Source organism: Triticum dicoccoides, chromosome 7A (assembly GCF_002162155.2).
Source record: "Triticum dicoccoides isolate Atlit2015 ecotype Zavitan chromosome 7A, WEW_v2.0, whole genome shotgun sequence".
Classification (NCBI taxonomy): Eukaryota; Viridiplantae; Streptophyta; class Magnoliopsida; order Poales; family Poaceae; genus Triticum; species Triticum dicoccoides.
In genome coordinates, this window is record NC_041392.1 from 280,427,645 (window position 1) to 280,452,841 (window position 25,197).

Sequence of the window (25,197 nt, forward strand, 5' to 3'; positions counted from 1 at the left end):
GAGCGCTGTAGCCATGCCTGCCCTTGGTAAGGGCCGGGGAGTGGGCTTCATTGTAGTCACGCCCCTGCCCCAACCCCCTCGATGAGGTCACGGTTTGTTGGATTCGCCGGCCAACTCCCCAAAGCCGGCTTCTCTGGAAGTCGTCCCTGGGACTTGGCCGTGAGCGGGCAGTCGGCCGCCTTGCCGTAGACTCCCCAGGAGGCGGCTCTTCACCCTGTGGTCTTGAGGGGCGCAGCCTGCCCCGATGTCTTGAAAGGTCGTGGGGCTCGGGTTGGCCTACCCGCAGCCGATTACTCCGACATATCATAACAAACAATGTTGAAATTTATCAAAAGTAATCCGGAAGGGGAATGAGTGGAATAGAGGGGTTGAAGCTTACCCAACTGGGAGGATCATACATAGAATACCCATCTCTGCGCTTAATGCGAAGAAACTCCTCTTCCTCCCCTTTAAACAGCTTGGCCAATATTTTGGCCAGAGTGATGGGGGTATCCGGACCCTTCCGGCCATAGCGGGAGGCGTCATCCTCTCCATTGTAGTGCCACATGGGCAGCCCTCTGTATTGTAGTGGCTAAACCACTCGTACTATGGAAATTGCCATTACCTCGATTATTGCGAGTCCGGACTGAGCGAGCGTCTTTATCTTGCTCATAAGCTGGCAAGCTTCTGCGTTGTCACGCTCTTCAAGACTCCGGGGACGCCAACTGTGGCGTTTCTTCAGCGGAACACTTGCAAATTTAGGAAGACCCTTTCGAACTGGGACGGGAAGCGCGACGTCCTCATTATAGAACCATTCAGAAGGCCATTCTTCAGATGCCTTCCTTGGTGTACCGGAAAGATATCCAGTATCGGCGATACGCCATACTTCGGCTCCACCCACTTCAAATATTGACCACTCGTGATTACGCGGGACAAGACAAAACAAACTTCCTCCACAACTCGAAATGAGCCTCGATACCCAGGAATAGTTCGCATAAAGCAACGTAACCCGCAATATGAGAATGGAGGCAGGGGTGAAGTTGTGCAGCTGGAGGCCGTAGTATTCCAAAAGCCCTCGGAGGAACAAATGAATGGGAAACCCAACGCCCCTTAGCAGGTAGGGGACAAAACATACTCGTTTCCCCCAGATGGATTGGGGAAGTCCTCTGCCTGAATCTCACCGTTGAAGGAATCTAGCCCCGCTCGAACAGAAATTAGATCTGCAGGGGGGAGAAATCCCTGCGTCTACAGCTTTGTCAATTAACTGTGGGACACTGAACATCTCTCCCACTGGCCTTTCTCTGGGCCGAAATGGGTGGAGGAGCTGGGGGCACTAGCCATGCTGGAATGGTTTCTCCTACGCAGTTTCTGGGGATTTCCTCTGCGCGGTGCCGAATGGATCTAGGATCCAATCTCTTTAATAGGTGCTCTTCCTTGCATGGACGGGGTGTTATCTGCAAAAATACCCTGACCTTCCACCTTCGCTTGACACGTGGGAGGCGAAGTTATTTAACGCGTAGAAGCTTAGGGGAGCGACATTGAATCGATGGCCGAATACATCACTTGGAGATCATTAAAGGAGGAACCTGCCTTGCAATGCCGAAGACAATTTGTGTGCCTAATACCTCGCTATTGAAGACTGGTTTGGGGGCTACTCAGGGAGTCCTAGACTAAGGGGTCCTCGGGCGTCCGGCCTGTTATCCATGGGCCGGACTGATGGGTTGTGAAGACATGAAGGCCGAAGACTGTACCCGTGTCCGTATTGGACTCTCCTTGGCGACCGACTATGAAGATTCCTTCTTATGTAACTGACTCTATGTAAACCCTAGATCCCCTCGGTGTCTATATAAATCGGAGGGGTTAGTACAGAAAGGAGACATTCATTACCATAGTCATATAGGCTAGGCTTCTAGGGTTTAGCCATTACGATCTTGTGGTAGATGAACTCTTGTAACACTCATATTCATCAAGATCAATCAAGTAGGACGTAGGGTATTACCTCCATAGAGAGGGCCCAAACCTGGGTAAACATCATGTCCCCAATCTCCTATTACCATCGATCCTAGATGCACAGTTTGGGACCCCCTACCCGAGATCCGCCGGTTTTGACCCCGACAGTGAGTACCCCCTAGTCCAGGACACCATCAGTAGTCCCCTGAACCGGTCTTCAAGTTGGGGATGCTCCTCAATTCTTCCGAACTGCCCTTCATCTTCGGTCATCGGTCTTGAAAACTGGTTCAACAAATCTTCCCATCTTCGATGTTGAGGATCGCCGAAGTGAGTCGAAAGAGTTTACATGTCGGGTATCTGAGGAGCCCCTTTAAGTTATCGGCTGTTATCAATGCCTTGTTATTTTTACACCCCCTCGGCTTTGAAGTGTTTCCCGTGCGGTGGTGTCCTCTCGCGTCCGAGCTCCAACAGCGGACTGCATTCGAGGTATCTTTTGTAGCCGAGCACCAATGCCAGACCGCTTTTGAGCTTCAACACCGGAATGTATCTGAGCTCCAACGCCGAACTGTATCCAAGGTGTCATAGATTACCTTGGTCTTGAAAAAGTTAAAAGGGTTCAAACGAGCTTAATACCGAAGGTTCCCTCTATGGAGCTAGCCACTTGCAACCGAGCTTTATGCCGGACTACTTCCGAGGTATCTTTTGCGGTCGAGCACCAACCCCGGAGTGTATCCAAGGTGGTGCACCACCCCGGCCATGGGCTGATTGTTAAGAATTTGATTCCAAATTGTGCAATGTATTCTCTGCCGAGATATATAGACGGTAGCCTTCAAGGTGCTTGTTGGCCTAATATTCGGGATGCACCTGAAGGATAAAATCAAACCGCTGACCCTAGTAGCCCCGGAGACTCAGGTCGATTCGTAAAATCAGCCTGATGATCAATTCCCAGCTCGGCAGCATACTTAGGAATAGAAACGCGGTGTAATATATTATAGGAAATAGTGATCGGCAAATGGGCCCTTGAGAGAGGGTTTTGAGAAGTCGCCGTAATATATTAGCTTGATGCCATATAAGTCCTAGATGGTACCTATTGTTGTCGGAAGATGTGTTTGTGCATAGTCCGGTCCAACTGAACACTGAGCACTTTGAATTTTCTGCATTGAATATGCAATGCAGTAGCCCCGAGACACTGGTCGGGTGGCAACACCAGATCAGGGGATTGATGTGCCGCTTTAATATTAGTGAATGATAAGCCCGAAGCCCAGTAGCCCCCGAGCCTTAATGCGGGCATGGGTGGTCGAATTAAGGATCGATATCCAGAGTAAAATCACAAATTATGCATAATGATTCTATGTATCCAAGTAGTTTACATCATTAATGCTCGGATCCGTACTGTACAAAACTTTGTTGAACGACCATCGGCTTCAACCTCCTCGGCCAGAAGCCGGGGAGTGTTTGTCCTACTTTATAAAACCGTTATAAGGGCAAATATTTATGGAAAACAAGGCAATCCGGCCATATGGTTTTATAAACAAAGGTACGCAGAGAGATATGAAACATCTTCCAAAGAAAATAATCCTGCCATCGGTTCCTTTCTTTGGGTTGTCATGCTGATTGATACGTCTCCAACGTATCTATAATTTTTGATTGTTCCATGCTATTATATTATCTATTTTGGATGTTAATGGGCTTATTTTTACACTTTTATATTATTTTTGGGACTAACCTATTAACTGGGGGCCCAGCCCAAATTGCTGTTTTTTTGGCCTATTTTAGAGTTTCGCTGAAAAGGAATATCAAACGGAGTCCAAACGGAATGAAACCTTCGGGAGCGTTATTTTTGGAACAAACGTGACCCAGGAGACTTGGAGTGGACGTCAAGAAACAATCAAGGAGGCCACGAGGCAGGGGGTGCGCCCACCCCCCTGTGCGCGCTCTCCACCCTTGTGGGCCCCTCGTTGCTCCATGGACCTACTTCCTCCTATATATATATATATCCATATACCCCGCAAACATCCAGGAGCACCACGAAAACCTAATTCCACCGCCGCAACCTTTTGTACCCAAGAGATCCCATCTTGGGGCCTTTTCCGGAGCTCCGCCGGAGGGGGCATTGATCATGGAGGGCCTCTACATCAACTACATGGCCCCTCTGATGATGTGTGAGTAGTTTACTTCAGACCTTCGGGTCCATAGCTAGTAGCTAGATGGCTTCTTCTCTCTCTTTGGATCTCAATACAAAGTTCTCCTCGATTCTCTTGGAGATCTATTCGATGTAATCTTCTTTTGCGGTGTGTTTCTTGAGATCCGATGAATTGTGGGTTTATGATCCAGATTAACTATGAACAATATTTGAATCTTCTCTGAATTCTTTTATGTATGATTGGTTTATCTTTGCAAGTCTCTTCGAATTATCAGTTTGGTTTGGCCTACTAGATTGATATTTCTTGCAATGGGAGAAGTGCTTAGCTTTGGGTTCAATATTGCAATGCTCGATCCCAGTGACAGAAAGGGAAATGACACGTATCGTAATGTTGCCATCGAGGATAAAAAGATGGGGTTTACATCATATTGCATGAGTTTATCCCTCTACATCATGTCATCTTGCTTAAGGCGTTACTCTGTTCTTATGAACTTAATACTCTAGATGCATGCTGGATAGCAGTCCATGTGTGGAGTAATAGTAGTAGATGGAGAATCGTTTCGGTCTACTTGTCTCGGACGTGATTCCTATATACATGATCATACCTAGATGTTCTCACAATTATTCACTTTTCTATCAATTCCTCAACAGTAATTTGTTCACCCATCGTAATACTTATGCTATCTTGAGAGAAACCACTAGTGAAACCTATGGCCCCCGGGTCTATTCTCCATCATACAAGTTTCCAATCTATTTTATTTTGCAATCTTTACTTTCAATCTATATCATAAAAATATGAAAAAATATCTTATTATTATCATCTCTATCAGATCTCACTCTTGCAAGTGGCCATGAAGGGATTGACAACCCCTTTATCGCGTTGGTTGCGAGGTTCTTATTTGTGTGTGTAGGTATGAGGTGACTCGCGCATTGTCTCCTACTGGATTGATACCTTGGTTCTCAAAAACTGAGGGAAATACTTACGCTGCTTTACTGCACCACCCTTTCCTCTTCAAGGGAAAACCAACGCAGTGCTCAAGAGGTAGCACTAATCATGATCATGAAACCTCACCTCCAATCAATGTGGGAGGAAAATATTGAGGATTTAGTTCGGGGAAAGTTCCCAAACTCTATGGTATCAATGAACCAAAATTTTCACTTCCGTCGTTGCTGACCAATTATATCCTTTAAGATCACTAGCTTTCGGCTTCACCCAGTCTGAGGTACTGACTCGGATAACCCGGTAGTAACAATTACAGAGGTGCTCCCTTTACCGCCTAGCCGAACAATCGGGAACGTAGGGGTAAGCACAAGAGCCAGGCAACCCAGCTTGGCCAAAATCTTAAGTCAAATTGATCCATATTTATGGCGTTATAACAATGATTGCGGAAGGTAGCCCTCGTATATTAAATACAAACGCCGATGATATGTTTATTTTGACTCCATTGCGACCATTTATCAGTTGAAAGTGGTCCATCTCCGGCTTCCAACCCCTTGTAGATGCTACACAGGGTGTTATTCACGATAACAAAACAACCCTTAGCCGACGTCTCGGTGCCCGAAGGCAGTTGTGTTAGCGGAAACGAGGCAATCAGTTATGCGGGATTTATAACTTTCACTTAGTCATTGGAGCTTATAGTTGGGAGGCCAGTAACTAGCCCCCGTTAGTGTTCGGCGCCAGTCGAGGTCAAGTCGTAAACACTTCGGCCAATGTTATGAATGCCATCATTTAACACGGGGTGACCTCTATCGATCTTATAGTTTAATACAGTCATCGGATCGCTGACTAGTTTACACTTATTGTGACAGTCAGTTTTCAGCTTTCTTCATTGAGGCACTTAACCATGCTAGCTAGAAGCACAATCGTAGTGGTTCTCCCTTTGCACACCTAGCCGAACAAAGCGGAACGTAGGAGGCAAGCACAGGAGCCAGGCAACCCAACTATTGACCAAAGACACAATTCGAAACTAATGCATATAAAGCAATATCCAAGAACATTTTGCCGAGGACTCCTCGGAGTACCTTGGCTTTTGGTGGGTTCGGCTCAAGTTGCAGCCCCCTGTTGATATTGTCGATGCTTAAAAAGTGTCCGGGAGTGTACTACGGGATTTATGCTCAAACCCAACACCGAGGTGCAAGTCGACAGGAAAAATGCCGAACTATGGGTCGAAAAAGATTTCCCAAGCTAGATTATTACGCAAGGTACCTCGGTCAAGAGGATGTCCCGCCTCATAAAAGAAAAGCACACAAATAGATCAAAAAGTGCCATAAGCTTAAAGAACGAAAAAACTTATGCGGAAACTCTACGTCCGAACTAAATCAATTTTTTTGTGCCAATCCAAAAATTGGTCTTAAAATTAGTTTGTGCTTCCGTCGTACATTAACATGACACATCCGATCTCAAAACATTGAGTGGGTCAGCCTTCAGCTTCAACCTCCTATCCTAAAGGCGGAGTACTTCTCGTTAGGCCAGTTTAGCGAACTAAACTCGAGCGGTTATTAGAGAGAAATTGGGCTATCTGGCTATTGACCACACACTCACATACAAGAAGGAGTGATAGAAAAAGATTTTGCAACAACTAGGAAGAAAACACATTTAATATAAAACGGCTCATATAAATTTAAGAGCCCCAGTAAACTTGGGTAAGAGAAGTGTTTTAAAAAAATAACGCATGTGAGCATGGTCGAACCGAACACTGATTAAAAATTTAAAACTTTGAGCATAAAAGCGACTTAGCTGGTTAATGTGTTCGACATTGATGACGCGGTCCGAGCTTACGGCGGGATGAGGTCCCAGACCCAAGCCAGTCCCGAGGTGGTAGAGCAAAGAGCTCGACGCTACGAAGTGGCGACATAGCACGGCCGATGCAGGCCGGCAGTGTGACGCCGAAGTACCCGGTGTGGGTTAATGAAGTGATGACGAAGCCCCCGGTCTAGCCGAGGTGACATGGTATGTCGATACAACGAGGTGACAGCGCTGCCCAATCCGGATCATTTACCTGTGCATAGAAGATAGTGCAAGCCGGAGATAATAGGAATAATAATATTAAAAAATTAATAAAAGTTGCATGATTAATAATTTATGCAAAGTGAGTAATAAAAGAAATATGGCCCGTCGCCGAACACCTGACGAGGTAGGACCCTCTTGATGATGCCGAAGTCCCCGAGGCAACCGAACATGTCGGTATGGCAATTCAATCAACAAGGTGATCATGTGAGCGGATTTATGCCAATTGGGACGACGACATTGGCTTGCCGAAGTGACCGCGTGACACAGTCGAAGTCGATCACCTACACACATAAAATAGTGCAGTCCAAAAAGAATAATATAAATATATATAAAATCCTTGCATAATTTCTTTTTGCAAAAATAATTTACTTAAAGAGATGTGGCCTGGCGCCGAAGTCAATGTTGATGCAGGGGATCGGCGTGACGCGGTGAAGGCGTGGCAAAGCCTGAATTCAAAGGCCGGTCCAAGTTCCGGATTTGGCATTCGCCGAACTGTATACGAAAACTGACCGAACCACCACACGACCGTCGTTAATGGGGCCACCATTTCACAAACCATTGTACAGATGATGGAACAAACCAGAGTAATAATTCATCAAAATAAATAAATGTCGGTGTCAAAACCGGCGGATCTCGGGTAGGGGGTCCCGAACTGTGCGTCCAAGGCGGATGGTAACAGGAGGCAGGGGACACGATGTTTTACCCAGGTTCGGGCCCTCTTGATGGAGGTAAAACCCTACGTCCTGCTTGATTATTCTTGATAATATGAGTAGTACAAGAGTTGATCTACCACGAGATCGGAGAGGCTAAACCCTAGAAGCTAGCCTATGGTATGATTGTTTGTTGTCCTACGGACTAAAACCCTCCGGTTTATATAGACACTGGAGGGGGCTAGGGTTACACAAGGTCGGTTACAAAGGAGGAGATATACATATCCGTATTGCCTAGCTTGCCTTCCATGCCAAGTAGAGTCCCATCCGAACACGGGACGAAGTCTTCAATCTTGTGTCTTCATAGTCCAACAGTCCTGCCAAAGGATATAGTCCGGCTGTCCAGAGACCCCCTAATCTAGGACTCCCTCAGTAGCCCCTGAACCAGGCTTCAATGACGATGAGTCTAGCACGCAGTGTTGTCTTCGGCATTGCAAGGCGGGTTCCTCCTCCGAACACACCACAGAAGAGTTTGAATACAAGGATAGTGTCCGACCCTGCAAAATAAGTTCCACATACCACCATAGAGAGAATAATATTTCCACAAGTCTAATATGCTAACATGTTTTAGCAGCATGGCATCACGCCATGGCCCGGTAATTATTCGAACCGTTTTTCTTTAACCAGCCCCGCACATAACGCGAGGCGGTTTCTTGACACGTCTTGTCAAAGCAGAGATCGTGTTCCCTTTATTACGGGATTCTCATTAATACGGACATGGGTAACCCAACCGTGCCTAGGACTCTAGATTTTAGGCAAGTCCCAAACGGCCACGAGGAGGACGCTTGATATTCACCCTCTTTATAAAGGGACAAGGCTTTTACCTTTTTTCCTCCCGTGCTCAATTGAATCCTTCCCCCGCCTCGAGTTCTAACACCCAAAGCCAAGGTCAGGTGCTTCAGACCTTCAATCATGTCCGGATCCAGCCTCCAAGGCCGGTGGGTACCTTCCTCTGTCATGGAGGAGGACATCAAGAAGTTGAGGGAGGCCAGATATCTGACCGCCGAAATTTCGCACAGGCTGCCCGCCCGAGGGCAGGTTGTCCCTACTCCCGAATCCAACGAGAGCATTGTGTTCGTCTCCCACTTCCTTCGAGGACTAGGCCTCACTCTGGATCCCTTTGTTAGGGGTCTCATGTTCTATTATGGGCTGGATTTTCACGATCTGGCCCCTGATTCCCTTCTTCACATCTCGTCATTTATTGTTGTGTGTGAGGCCTTCCTCCGCATTACCCCTCACTTCGGCCTGTGGCTCAAGACCTTCGATGTGAAGCCGAAGATGGTCGAGGGGCAGTACGCAGTGTGCGGAGGTGCTGTAATAAGCAAGATTGCTGACACTCCGTGGCCAAAGGGTTCCTTCCCAGAGGTGTCCAGATTGCGGCAACGGGAATGGTTTTATGTCATAGCTCCCCGAAGTGCCAAGTGGGTAGCTGCCCCCACCTTTCGCTCAGATCCTCCACCGCAACTGATGTCATGGATCAGCAGGGGGCTGAGCTGGGGTCCAGCCAAGGACGTGCCCATACTGCAGAGCCGCATCCGGGATCTCTTCGAGGGAGATTTCAGTATGGTTATGGTAATGCAAGTTATGCTGGTTCGTCGAGTCCAGCCTTGTAAACGTCGTCCCCTCCGCATGTGGGAATTCAACCCGGAAGGACCGCGCACTATTCAGAATTTCCTCGGCATGACTCACAAGGAGATGTACAAGTCATTCTTCGGACCCCAAATAGAGTGTCCGGACACTACCGAGGACGTGGGCCTGAGTAGCAACCGCACCGCTACCCAAGTAAGTAATCCCATGGCAGAACACACTGTCCTTTTATTTATCATGATATCATTCTAAAGAATCGCTCTTTGACCAGGACTGGATAACAAAGGCGAAGATGATCCGGTGTTCGGCCCCCCTTCCTGAGGGCTTGGACAATCCGGTGCTGGAAAAGATGCTTGAGCCGGCACCTTGCCTGGTGCCCTCAAAGGAAGATGAAGGAGGGAATAAAGAGGGCGAAAGCGGGCCTCCATCGCTACCTATTCCAACTGAGGGAATGAGCGCCTCCGCAAGGGAGGATAACCAAGGGGAAGAATCTGCCATTCTCTCTCTCCGGGGAAGGAAGAGGTCTACCTCTGAAGATCCGGAAACTAAGGTTTCCAAACGGGAGAAGAAATCTCCACCAGGGGGACCTGCCTCGGAGGGTACTCTTGCCGCACAATGTCCGCGCGGGGATCATCCCTCTACCGAGCTGTAAGTAAAATGGTATTCAATAATGAAAATATATTTCTCTATTTCTGAGGAGAATAATCGAAACATTTATCTTGCAGTTCGGATCTTAGCCCTTCTCAGCTGAGCTCATCTTCGGGGGATCTTCTTCCGGAGACGATGGAGAGCGAAATGCCTCCCCCTGCCACACCGCCTTACGAAGCGGGCGACCTTGAGGTGTCGTAGCAGAGGGGTTCTCCTGATCCGGCAAGGCCAGAAGGTGATCCTATGGCCACCCGAAGTCCTCAGTATCTGGCTCTCAAAGAGAGCAATCAAAAGAGTCTGACACCGTCTGGTGTGCGGTCGGATGTACGGAGGGATATGCTGGAGAAAGTAGCTATCTTAGAAGAGCACCGCACATTGATGGGTATGATTATCGAAAGGATTTCGTCCGCCGAAAGCGGGCTGCATGAAGCCTTTATGAGTCTACTGACAGGTTTTGAGGTATGTGAAATGATGTACATTTTTGAAGTACTGCACATTTTAGATGTGCCCTGTGTAGATAGTAGCGCCTGAGACTCTGGATGTTATCAAAAATGGCGGCAAACAGAGGATCATAGTCCCAGGTAATAACCAGACTGCCTTTATGTGCAGGTGGTGGAGGCTCCGGTGGCTAGCCGGACTAATGGGTATGCCGAACTAAAGCAACAGCTGGATGCGGCGGATGCCGACATCGTGCTTGTCAACGAGCGACTTGACAAGGCGTAGGGTCAGTGATTTTTCTGGCGATTGTCACATAATAAGAGCGCCCTGATGCCAATATCTTTAATATGTTTTGTGACTGCAGATGGAGCGGCCACCGTGGAGACCCTTCGGGCGGAGCTTGCCCGAGCCAAGGAGCAAGCCAGGAGTAGCAATGCGGACGCTTTAAAGGTGGCCGGAGAGTTAAGAGCCAAAAAGGCCGCGCATAGCGAGAGCAAAGAAAAAATGGCCAAGATGGCTGTAAAGTTAAAAGATACTACCGAACGGTGCCAGCTTCTTGAAGAAGAAAACCGGGCGAAGGCGACAGACCTGGAAAAGGCCACGATGGCGACCAAAGACACCCGCTCTGCGATGAGAGCAAAGAAGGAGGAGCTGCGTCAAGCCGGCGATATCGCGGCTGGGAAACCCTTTATGCTATGGAGGAAGTTTGGAGATCCTCGGTATGCCCCTCTGGACCGGCTGTGGAGTTCGGCGGACGCATATCTAGACTTGGCGGCGAGTGCTATCGATGCGGCCGAATACTTCCGAGATCAAACAGATCGTGAAGTGGACAAGCTATTCTGGTCACAATTTAACGTTCCAGAGCATCCGCTTCCATTGACTGATCGGCTTGCCTAATGGGCGGAGCTGAATAGATTGTCCGGACTCGCCATGAGGTCTGTTGTGGATCATCTGTGGCCTGAAAGGCCAAAGCCGAACAACTATTTTAGTTTGGTGCGGCAGTTCCTTGGTGCGGTGCCGCGCATTAATGCGATGAAGAGGTCGGCATGCATAGAAGGCTAGCGGATGGCCCTTGCCCGTGTCAAAACATACTGGGCGAAGGTGGATGCCACCACTGTTGCGACGCAGGGTTCGGCCATAGGCCGAGTGGCTGCCAAGGACTATTTTGAAGAATTTCTTGAAGGCGCTCGTTCGATAGAGGCCCAGTGCTTGAAGAATATTATGTTTGAGTGACATGTATTCCCATTGTAAAAACAGTGTTTGTTAAGTTTATCAAGGCTGTATTTATACTTTTGCCCGAAAGTATTATGAGGCCTCCTGTGGGGCCGTTTATGTATATATGTATATAACCTGAAAGATTGCGGTCGTCGGCTTCAGCCCCCACGCATATAATGCAGGGGTGTTCGCAGAAGACGCATGCATGTTCACACTTGATCCAACGTCTTGGTCCATTAAGGAGGTGATAGCACAGCGAACTAGGCAACCAGACTATAATGCTTTAACACTTTCACTTAGCCAGAGGAGTTTGACAGTGGGGCTACTATATAGCCCCTGGTGGCTCCGCACTCATCCGAATTCGGGGTGCGTACATGCCTGGCCGGGAAACGGCCCTTCGTTAAGTCAGAGGAATCCCGAAGATTCCGATAGGTCATCGAGTGGTTGACCAGTCTCACGCTATATCATGACAGTCAGTTTTCAGCTTTCTCTACTGAGGTGCTCGTCCGGATGAACCAGGGCACAATCGCAGTAGTTCTCCTGGTGCCGCCTTAGCCGATAGAGCGGAACGTAAGGCAGCAAAACACAGGAGCCGGGCAAACCCAACATTTGACCAAAGACATGATTCGGAGCTCATGCATATAAGGCCAAACTCGCGACGCTGAACACTCCCTAAGGTATTCGGTCTTTATGGTGTAAACCGGGCCTAAACAGTGCCCTTTGTAATAAGCCCCTAGTGTCCAGGTACGTGCATTATTCTGACGTGGCCACATGCCAAGACGTCAGCATCCTTCTCAATTGTACCAAGAATCCGAGGGATGTGTATCAACAAGAGACAATAAAAAAGGTTTACGCATGGTCTTAATCTAAAAATAATCCTTGGAACGTGTCCCTGCTGCACATCTGCGCCTGTATCTCCGTTGTGCTGTATTCTGGATGGGTGTAACACGATGGTCATCTGAAAAAGAGAGGAACTTAATTGACAAGTTGCCATGCAAAAGGTAAGTTATACTAAATAAACAATATATAGTTCAAAATAAGTAAAGTTGAGCCTGATTGCCACTTGTGCGCGCGCGTTGAGCCCCTTGTATTGTAATAGGGGTATAGCCATCAAACCTGTATCAATTACATATAGCTGTACCGGACTCGTCCAACCGTGTCTGTGGTCTTAACGACCTGTCAGATGCTTTAGTTGGTGAGGCCATTTGCGGCTGCCAAGGCAGCCGCACGGTCTTCCGTGCGCAAGGAGCGCTCAATATTTCCATTTACTATAATGATGTCGCGTGGACCGGGCATCTTAAGCATGAGAGAAGCGTAATGCGGTATTGCATTAAAGCGAGCGAAAGCTTCGTGTCCGAGTAGTGGTTGATAGCCACTTTGGAACAGAGCGGTTTGGAAGGTTAACTTTTCGCTGCGGAAGTTATCGGGAAAGCCGAATATAACCTCTAGTAGCAGGGAACCCGTGCAATGGGCTTCTGGGCCTGGCGTTACTCCTTTAAAGGTAGTATTGCTATGGCTAATTTTTGCTGGGTCTATCCCCATGTTGCGGACTGTGTCCTGATATATCAGGTTTAAACTGCTGCCGCCGTCCATCGGGACTCGTGTGAAGTGGTATCCGTCAATTATTGGGTCTAATACCAAGGCAGCCCATCCTGCATGCCGGATACTTGCCGAGTAATCTTGATGGTCAAAGGTGATCGGTTGGGACGACCAGTGGCAGAACTCCGCGGTGATAGGCCCTGGGGCATGTGCCTCTGGGAGTGCCGCTTTGTTTCTCCCCTTTATCACGTGTAACACGTTAACTGTTTTGACTTCTGGTGGGAATTCCCTAGTGCTTTGCTTGCGAGGCTCATCCTCGTCTTCGCTTGGTGTATCCTGCCCCTTATGTTCGGCGTTGAGCTTGCCGGACTGCTTGAAAACCCAACATTCCCTATGGGTATGATTTGTAGGCTTATCGGGGGTGCTATGGATCTGACATATGTTATCCAGAATCTTGTTTAGGCTGGACAGTTCGTCTCTGTGGCCTTTGGAGGGCAGCTTTTGCTGACCTGGCCGAGGGCTTCTGAATCCGGCATTTACCGCCGTGCTCTTCGGGCTGTCTTCTTTATTCCGGCGCTTATTTTTGTTGCGTCGTGATTTCCCATTTTCATCCCTGACTTCGGATGTACTTGGGTCGCTGGTGCTGCATCAGGCTAACCAGCTGTCCTCGCCTGAGCAAAAGCGGGTCATGAAGCTTGTTAATGCTGCCATTGTTCTCGTCTTTTCTTGGCCGAGGTGTCTGGCAAGCCATTCGTCTCGAACGCTATGCTTGAAAGCTGCTAAGGCTTCGGTGTCCGGACAGTCGACTATTTGGTTCTTTTTAGTGAGGAACCTGTTCCAAAGCTTTTGGGCTGACTCTCCGGGCTGTTGAGTTATATGACTTAAATCGTCTACATCCGGTGGTCGGACATAGGTCCCTTGAAAATTTGCCCCAAAGGCGTCTTCGAGCTCTTCCTAGCTTCCAATGGAGTTTTCAGGGAGGCTTTTAAGCCAGTGCCGAGCTGGCCCTTTGAGCTTGAGTGGTAAGTACTTGATGGCTTGGAGATCGTCTCCCCGAGCCATATGGATATGGAGGATGTAGTCCTCAATCTAGACTCCAGGGTCTGTTGTTCCGTCGTACGCCTCTATGTTTACGGGTTTGAATCCCTCTGGAAATTCATGGTCCAACACCTCATCGGTGAAACATAGGGGGTGTGCGGCACCCCTGTATTTGGGTGTACCGTGGTGTTCAGATGTTTGTTGTATTGTATTGCATGCTGGAGCGCGCTTGCGTGGCCCGTATATGGATCTGGTTGCGTTGTCCTTTTGATGTGAGCCCTCGCGTGGATCACGTACTGGCTTATGTGCCGCGTCGTTTGCCGCTCTATGTTGGCCATGAGGTCGTCTATCCGACCGGATGGCCGTTTTAATTTTTGGTTGCGGGGGATCTAAGGCCTCCTCATCGAATTCAGGTAGCAACTTTCGCTTTGGGTAGCTCTTGGTGTGGCGATTACTGCCGTACTTCATTGCAGTGTTGAGTACTTCACTCCATCTGATTTTGAGTGTGTCTTGTGCAGCCCTGAGCCTTTGCTTCTGCTTTTGCAGACTCCTCGCAGTGGCAACCAGCCTTTGATGGGCATTCTGTTGCTCCGGGTGCCTTTCTGGTGTGATGTCGTCCGGACTGTTATCTTCGATGGGGTCGGGTTGTTCGGTTTGATTCTTTGTGTTGCCCTGGTCGGGCGATGGTTCACCCTGCTCTATCGCTGGGTTTATATGATCACTGTTTCTGCCAAGGCGGGTTTTGGAGCGGCGCTTACGCCACCGCTTTGACTGCTTCTCGAGGGAACAACCCTTCGGTGCGTCCTTCCATTCCTTGTCGCCGTTTTCTTTGGGTGTGTCCACCATGTATACATCATATGATGAAGTGGGCGTCCAGTGCCCTGTGGGCAGTGGTTCCTGTTCGTCTCCTGCATCATCGTCCGTACCGTCGATGTCTTCGGAGTCGAAGTTGAGCATGTCGTTCAAATCGTCGATAGTGGCTACTAAGTGGGTGGTGGGTGGGGGCGAATTTCTTCGTCATCCGCTTCCCAATCCTGCCGAACATAATTCGGCCCGGACTCTCTTGACAGGGAGAGAGACCTTAATGAGTTCAGTATGTCACCGAAGGGCGAGTGCTGAAAGACATCCGCGGAGGTAAACTCCATGATCGGCGCCCAATCAGATTCGATAGGTACGGGCGCAGGCGGTTCGGAGTCCGTGGCCGGGGAGGAATCCGGTAGTTCGGCGTCACGGCTCCCGTGAAGGGTAAGGTCAATACTTGGCTCGATCGCCGATGAGAGTGCGGCCTCCGTGGTGGGGTCTATCCACCCGTCCATGGATGGCGCAACTGACTCCGAATTAAGGGTCGGAGCGGTTGCCAGCGCGATCTCCTCGATACTGTCCAATGGCATAGCTAAATCATGCTCATCGTGACCGTGTGGCGCACGAAGCAGGGGCTCGAATCCGTCGAAGATCAAGTCTCCGCGAATATCGGCCGTGTAGTTTAAGCTTCCAAACCTGACTTGGTGGCCAGGGGTGTAACTCTCGATCTGCTCCAGATGGCCAAGCGAGTTGGCCCGCAGTGCGAAGCCGCCGAATACAAAGATCTGTCCGGGGAGAAAAGTCTCACCCTGGACTGCATCGCCATCGATGATCGAAGGAGACATCAAGCCTAACGGCGACGACACAGAGGAACTCTCAATGAAAGCACCAATGTCGGTGTCAAAACCGGCGGATCTCGGGTAGGGGGTCCCGAACTGTGCGTCTAACATGGATGGTAACAGGAGGCTGGGGACACAATGTTTTACCCAGGTTTGGGCCCTCTTGATGGAGGTAAAACCCTGCGTCTTGCTTGATTATTCTTGATAATATGAGTAGTACAAGAGTTGATCTACCACGAGATCGGAGAGGCTAAACCCTAGAAGCTAGCCTATGGTATGATTGTCTGTTGTCCTACGGACTAAAACCCTTCGGTTTATATAGACACCGGAGGGGGCTAGGGTTACACAAGGTCGGTTACAAAGGAGGAGATATACATATCTGTATTGCCTAGCTTGTGTTCCACGCCAAGTAGAGTCCCATCCGGACATGGGACGAAGTCTTCAATCTTGTGTCTTCATAGTCCAACAGTCCGGCCAAAGGATATAGTCCAGCTGTCCGGAGACCCCCTAATCCAGGACTCCCTCAATAAACCCAAGCAAGAAAAATTACTAGGATCAATAGCACCTGGTTTATCTGTTGTAGCAACATGAAGAAAGATTGCTCCCAAAATTGGGACTAGATCTGCACACCCATTTCCTAATGGGCGATGAAGCGATGGCATGGCGATGCTGGCAAAGGTTGACTCGCTGAGGCAAATCCTCCGGTCCAGATAACGTGACGAAGTTGGTCGGCTGGTGACACCGAAGTCTCCAGAGTAGGCTGATGAAGAGATGGCGAAGCCCCCGGTCTAGGCCGAGGTAACAGAGCGGGTCGGTGAGGAGATGTTGCAGCTGCCATGTCAGCCGAGGTATTGAAGCAGTTCGGCATGATGGACATCAGCTTGAAGAAGCAACAGTGTGGCCATGCCGACGCTGGTCATAACTTGTGACGTGGTGAAAGCCGGATTGATGAAGTGACTGAGCAGCGATGTCAGCGCGCCTGGCCCATGCAATCCGTGGGGCGATGGTGTTGGTGATAATTTAGTATTCGTGATGCCGAACTCTTGTTCGGCTTGCCGAGCTGATGATCTGATAAGGTTGGGCTCGGCTCGATGAAGCGACGATCTGTCTAGCGCAGGTCGACAGACGTGGAGTAAAGGCTGGTTTGACACCGGCATGACGGCGAAGATTACCTCCGAAAAGGAGCAAAATTTGTGAGCATGTGTTCATAAACAAAACACAATACCCTACAAAGAGATTCTTCCAAAGAGGTTGTCCAGTATCCCGTTCATGAAGAAAGATGAACTCGGGTCGGATTCGTATTCGCGCAGAAAATAGATCCGAAAAGTGATGCACTAATCGGAAGGTTCCCGGAGTTTGGACTGTTGGATCGAGCTGAAATTTTGAGAGGTGGTAGATATACGAATTCCTAAGCTGATCAACAGTTGGATCTTCCAAAGGACGTTCGAGCTAGATGCTGGACACCACGCTCCAAACTCGTCAAGATTCCCATCCAGATTCGACAGGGCTCCGGTATATGGGAGATCGGCGGAGATTGCTACATCGGAATGCGGCGAAATTTTATAGTGTTGTTGTAGAATCAACTCCGCACAATTCCACCGAAGGAATCGTCAAAGCGATGCTCAAGGAGGTGGTCGTAGCGGATACAAATTCGCTGTTTGGAAAAACAGCACGGTCGCCCGAGGGCAATGTTGATGTTGAGCCCCCGAGATCCATGGATAGTTCATCCATGATCATGATAGAGATCGGAGTTGATGATGAAGAGGACATATGTCCGATCTTGATGATCCGAAGAGGAGCCTGGTTCTCGGACCAGCCGAGGTGACCAGTCGAGCCGGCGATGAAGACGCCGACGTCACAGTTTGATCTGTAGACCAGCCATTGATCCATTGTTGATCACATAGTGGAACTCTCAATGAAAGCATCATTGTCGGTGTCAAAACCGGCAGATCTCGGGGTAGGGGGTCCCGAGCTGTGGATTCTCGGATCAATGGTAACAGGAACGAAGAATATGATGTTTTACCCAAGTTCGGGCCCTCTTGATGTTGGTAAAACCCTACGTCCTGCTCTTGCTTATATTGATGGTGTATCAAGTACAGAGTTGATCTACCACGATATCATATGTTGTGGTCTAAAACCTGATGGTATGATGAATAATGTCATAATGATCTATCGACTAGCCTGGCCTCGGCTTATATAATGTACCGGAGACCTAGGATAACAAGAGTCCTAGTCGAATACGTTGGTGGAGAGGAGTCCTTGTCTTGATCATCAAGTCTTGTGGAATATTCCTTGAATGCGGCATGGGCTGCCCAAAGTGTCCCATGAGTAAACCGCCATGGGGGTCCTCGGCCCGATCCACCTGGTCGAGAGACAACGTGGTGAGTGCCCCCTAGTCCAGGACACCGTCACCGCCCCTGTCGCTCCATGAGTGGTACATACACACAAAACAGATGCTTATTTGAATGATTAGAGGTGGCACATTAAAATTTACTTGAAATGACAGAGTAACACTGCATATAGGTAGATATAGTGGACCCGTCTGGAACAACTTTGGGTTTAAGGATTTGGATGCACAAAAAGTATTCCCGCTTAGTACATGTGAAGGCTAGCAAATAGATTGAGAAGAGGCCAGCTAGAGAGCAAAAATGGTCGTAATCATGCATTGAGAATAATTAACATCAAGTACGAGCATGAGTAGTATATAAACACCATGAACATAAATATCGTGGAGGCTATGTTGGCTTTAAATCAACTACATGCATGAACATGCGCCAAGTCTAGCCACTTGAATTCCCCTTCTTCAACACCATTGGTAGCCAAAATGGTTTACACTTGTCTCTTCACCTATACCGCCTCTAAATATTGTGGTTCATCATAGTTAATTGCTGCCTAATCCTTTAATTACTGAACATATTGTACTACGAATTTTATTTACACTTGTCTCTTCTAATTTGAATTCCACGTTTCATATTTCAAGATTTCCAATTCGAATAATAAACTACAGCGAAAAATAAAATTAAACAGGAGCAAATAAAATAATGTGCACACGGTTAGAAATCAAACAACATGTGCGATGAAAAATATAGACCTGACGGCTCTTTGACGTGAAACGTTTGCGATGCTCGACGGACGCACACACGGTTTTCCTCTCATATGCGTGTGCAATTCATGGTAATACGACAAACATTTCAAACTTATTTGTCTGTGTGATAGGAATATCTATCGCACACAGTTATGAAAATGGACACGTTGGCGTTAGTAGAGGCACCACACACATTTTACACTATTGAACTGTGTGCGATAACATACCTATCGCAAACACATCTGTAGATTAAATATTGATGTCCATCTTTTTCACATGACTATAGAGGCGTAATCATTTCGGATGTCTCTCGGATCAGAAATGTAACGTCGAGACGTAACATGTGGGACTAGGGCGGCTCTCATACGTTTATTCTATGGCGATCGTCAGTAGCCACTTGCCTATCCCCGATGATTTTTGGGTCGTGTAGGAAGGACCCCCCTATTGCACACACTCACTCGGTGATGGTTCAGAATGCCATCACGGAAAGGGGTTAAAAACCATGTGTATAGCACCTTACAGTACCAGTGCTAGTAGCTATGGCTTCTTCTCTCCTTTTGATCTTCAATACAATGTTCTCCTCGATGTTCTTGGAGATCTATTTGATGTAACTCCTTTTGGCGGCGTGTTTGTTGGGGTCCGATGAATTGTGGGTTTATGATCAGTTCTATCCATGAATACTATTTGAGTCTTTTTTGAACTCTTATATGCATGATTGTTATAGCCTCGTATTTCTTCTTCGAAACTTTGGTTTGGTTTGGCCAAGTAGATTGATTTTTCTAGCCATGGGAAGAGGTGCTTTGTGATGTGTTCGATCTTGAGGTGCTCAATCTCAGTGACAGAAAGAGACATGACACGCATGTATCATTATTATTAAGGGTAACAATATGGGTTTTATTCATACGTGAGTTTATTTCGCCTAAATCATGTCATCTTTCTTATTGCATTACTCCATTTTTCCATGAACTTAATACACTAGATGCATGCTAGATAGCGGTCGATGTGTGGAGTAATAGTAATAGATGCAGGAAGGAGTCGGTCTACTAATCTTGGACATGATGCCTATATACATGATCATTGCCTTGGATATCATCATGATTATTCGCATTTTTATCAATTGCCCAACAGTAATTTGTTTACCCACCGTATGTTATTTTCTTGAGAGAAGCCTCTAGAGGAAACTACGGCCCGGGTCTATTTCCTATCATATTAAATATAAAAATACCTTGCTGCACTTTTTCTTTATTTTTATTTTATGTTTTAGTTAGATATATTTATCAAATCTCATATAATTTACCCTATCTCAATACCAGAAGGGATTGACAACCCCTCTTATGCATTGGGTTGCAAGTTTTTGTTGTTTGTGTGAAGGTGCTGTTTACATAGTGTTGCTTGGTTCTCCTACTAGATTGATAAATTTGGTTTCATAACTGAGGGAAATACTTACCTTTGTTGTGATGCATCATCTTCTCCTCTTCAGGGAATTACCAACACATATACAAGCAATCACACACTCTCACCTTTGCGCGATTTGCTAGCCTCTTTGGTACCGTGCACTGCCCTTTTTCACCTCGAGAGACAGTGCAAATTTCGCCGGTGCATCCAAACCCCGTGATATGATACGCTCCTTCACACATAAGTCTCCTTATATCTTCCTCAAAATAGCCAACATACCTATCTATGATGCCATTTCCATGGACATTCCAAGATATATTGCCATGCAACTTCCACCGTTCCATTCTTATGACATACACCTTGATTGTCATATTGCTTTGCATGATCATATAGCTGACATAGTATTTGTGGCACAACCACCGTTCATCATTATCATACATGTTACGCTAGCATTATTGCCCATCCCGGTACACCGCCAGAGGCATACATATGAGTCATATTGTTCTAGTTATCGACTTGTACGTAAATAAAAGTGTGATGATCATCATTATTAGAGCATTCTCCTAGTGAGGAAAGGATGATGGAGACTATGATTCCCCCACAAGTCGGGATGAAGAACCATACGAAAAAGGCCAAAAGATCCCAACAAAAAAGAGAGACAAAGAGAGAAGGGGCAATGTTACTATCCTTTTCCACACTTGCGCTTCAGAGTAGCACCATGTTTTTCATATAGTGAGTCTCATATGTTGTCACTTTCATATACTAGTGAGGATTATTCATTATAGAACTTGGCTTGTATATATATTCCAATGATGGGCTTCCTCAAATGCCTGAGGTCTTCATGAGCAAGAAAGTTGGATGCACACCCACTTAGTTTTCAGTTGAGCTTCCATACACTTATAGCTCTTTGTGCATCCGTTGCAAGGCAATCCCTACTCCTCGCATTGACATCAATTGATGGGCATCTCCATAGCCCGTTGATTAGTCGCATCAATCTGAGATGATCTTCCTTTTTTTGACTTCCCCTTAGTGATCTCTATCACCACATTCTATTCCATCCATAGTGCTATGTCCATGGCTCAGGCTCATGTATTGCATGGGGTTGAAAAAGATGAAGCGTGTGGCACCCCAGCTCAGAGAAACCGGAACGCCCCGTATTCCAGCCCAGAGATGGAGGAGAAGTCTCTGGAATACGAAATTGCTTGACATAGAACAAATCAGCTCTTATTAGAAGGATAATAATACAAGGGTCTGATGTTACAAAGAATCACATCAGCACAGCGGACCTACTCTTGTGATACTACACTTGCTCTATGCTAGCAGCGGAACAACTTGTAGTGGCGGAATACATCTAGCAGCGGAACAACGACGAAGGTGGTGAACTCCACTCCGCAGGGACTCTGGCTGGGACCCGATCTAGCTCGCAAGCACGGAAACCTCGACAAGAAATCAATCAATCATGGCATCACCTGCAATCTGGCATGACACGCCAGGTCAGTATGTCGAATGTACTTGCAAGCTCACAACAACCAAAAGCATCAAGGCAAAACAACAACATAGCATTAAACAGGTTAATTAATTAACAACTACCATCATACGAAAGCTACTACTAAGCATGATATGAACTACTAGAATACTAATAAACCAGCATCTCAGATCTCAAGAACCACATGAACCATCTCACACTTGGCTATCCGGCCAAGTAATATACCACCTCGATCACCCCGTGATCCAAGACATCCACATGATCACCTCGTGATCACCTCACAAACTGAATGATCATCCTCAAGATCATCTCAACTACATCATCTATGTCCTGCCGAACTGTTATTGCTCACAATATCAACATATACATCACCTATAAGTCATTCCGTCATGTGAGTGTTGATAGAACGGTGTGACCTAGTATGAATTTGATCCATGACCGAGGACACGGCTATCGATAGATTAAACACACACACTCTGCAGAGGTGGCGCACTTTACCCACACCACGGAACCCATGGCCTCGTGCTCCCATTCGGGTGGACCAATGGCATTCCGATAAAACCGACCTACTGCCATGACACTCTCTCGGCCACTCCGACCAACACCCCTTTAGGGTTCAGTCCTGGGTGGCCCCGTGCCTACCAAAGGCATCAACGGCCACCGTCATGGCAAAACACACATGGTCCCAAACGGGGATAAGAGATCTCAATACCAACTATGGGCACAAGGTTATGTCTGCTTACCGGGCCAGGGTAACGCACGCCCATAACCTTCCCTCGTTGGAGGCACCGGCGAGAGGCATGACAATAGACCACATTAGGGCCTTCCCATAAAAGGCAAATGTGGTTGCACTGGAAAAATCCTGGTTCGGTGGCACCAACTTAATGACGGAATTTATCCCCAACATATAACAGTGATAACTAATACTCTGCTATCATCTACCAACATGTAATCCAAGTCATAGAAATATCCAACAAATGATCCAAAGCATACTATCGACATATCAAAATACTCCCAGGATAGCATAACACTTCTATCATGATGAATCCAAGAACGATAATACTACTACTCAAATATCAAGAACTAGCTATCCAACTATGATCCACATGCAAGCATCATCTCCAACATCATACTCCAAAACATTATCAACTAGCATCATGATGAAAATAACACTAGCCACTAATAATCCAAAGGCAGCATGTCATCCACATAATCATCAAAATATAAGTCCTAGAACTCCAAACAATATCATGGCAATAACAAGATCAAAACAATACTCCGAGAAATGCCATGAACAAATCACACATGGCTAATGCAAATTTTAAACAAGTTCAAATAATTTAAACCATGTCACTGCATTGAAATCATGCAAATGGAGGGTGTGGCTTGCCTGGGGTGAAGGGATTCATCGGGAAGGAGTGCGAGAAGCTCGCGGAAAGAATCACCGGAAAACGTTCTCTCTCGGAGGGGGCTGAATAAGGGAAAGGGCATAATGGTCATTTTCAGAATTTAACAAATGGTGAAATGGTACCAACAGAACGGGCTCGACGAGACGTAGAAGTGGGCTTTGGAATCACCTCATTTGGAGTTATGAGTGAAAAGTTGTGATAGTTTTTCTGCCAGGGACCTATCTGTAAGAAAATCTTCACAAATAGGCCCTCAGCCGGAAAAACTGAACATGCCTTTTCTAAAATATGTTTTCCAGAAGGGAAAACACATTCTGGCCTGAGGGAGAGGAGGAACACGCTTTCGTGGAGGGGAGACGTATACGGGGGCGGGGCCAGCGAGCTGGGACGGGGGCGTTGGGTGGCGATTGCCGGCGACTCTGGGCACGTCAGCTGGGGCGGGGCCAGCGAGCTGGGACGCTGGCGCGCGGGCCCACATGTAGGTCTCCTCCTTCTTCTGCCTTCGCTGCACGCCCGCGAGGCAAAGGGAGGCCGCCGACGTTGGGTGGCGATTGCCGGCGACTCCGGGCACCGCAGGCGACGCTCCGCCTACGTACGAGATCAGCGTGAAGGGGCGCATTCAATGGTGCACGAACCAGCCGCCGGTGAGGCTGGAGATGGCGGCGGCTTGGACTCCGGCGGAGGTGGCCTTCGGCCAAGATGGGGGCACGCGGCGATGTGAGCTCCGGCGAAGAACGGGGTAGATGGGGAGGATAGTCGGTGACTCGGTGGTGCGCTAGTGGTGGTAGAAGGAGGAGAGGGACTCGGACTCGAGTGAATTTAGCCGGAGGACCGAGGCGGCCACGGTGGCTGTTAGCAGTCTACCTATAGTCTTAGCAGCCTAACTGCAGCTGACCGAGTCGTGCACCTCCTGCATGATCTCCACTCTCCTGCGCACGTCGCGCCCCTGTACAGCGTGCTCCGGCACCCCCTATTGTAACTCCTTATATTGATGATCAACACGCAGTCAGCACCCAAGGTGCATTGGCTTCTCTTTCCACTTGTCTACATGGTATCAGACGCTAGCATCGTCCTGCGCCTATAACTCCTTCCGCTGCCACACTTCCTCTCGGCGCCGGCCATGGCTGTACCACCGCCGCCGCCCCCACCCCCTCCCCCACCACACCGCGATCTTGCAGGCGCCATGGATGCTATTGCCTTGCCCGCTTTCGGGCGCCCTGCCCTGATCACACTTGCAGCTCTCGCGGCTGCCCTTCCCGGCGCAGGCTCCGCTCCGATCGCCGTCGCAGCCCCTTCGCTACTCTCTGGCATCTTCATCAACCAGCATGTGCCGCTCGTCCTCAACCTCAGTCCGCCCAACTTCTCCCAGTGGCGGACGCTTTTTGAGGTGACCTTCCAGAAGACGGGGGTGCTCTCTCATCTCTCCGTGCCGCCTCACCCCACCGACCCCGTTTGGGTGCAAGATGATGCACACATTGTCTCGTGGCTGTACACCCGTATCTGTCCGGAGATCTTCGGCTGGTTCACCACCGCGGAGCCACGGCCGCCGAGCTGTGGGCGGCGATCACCTCCCTCTTCCTGGAGAATCGCGATCACCAAGCCGTATTCCTCGCCACCGAGTTTCGACGCATCGATCAGGGATCAGGCTCCGTCATGTCCTACTTCGCGCGCCTCAGAGAGTGCGCGGATCGCCTGGCAGACCTCGAGGAGCTCGTCACTGATCGGGACCAGGTTCTGAACATGTTTCGTGGCCTGCATCCTCGTCTTCGCTACGCCATACCTATACTGACGATGCAGACCCCCTTCCTGACGTTTCTCCGCTTTCATGCCTTCCTCCTCCTTGAGGAGAGCCGCCAGGCACCGGAGAGCTCCACCGACATGGCGCTTCATGCCGCCCACGCTCCCTCCGGCTCCAACTCCGGCGGGGC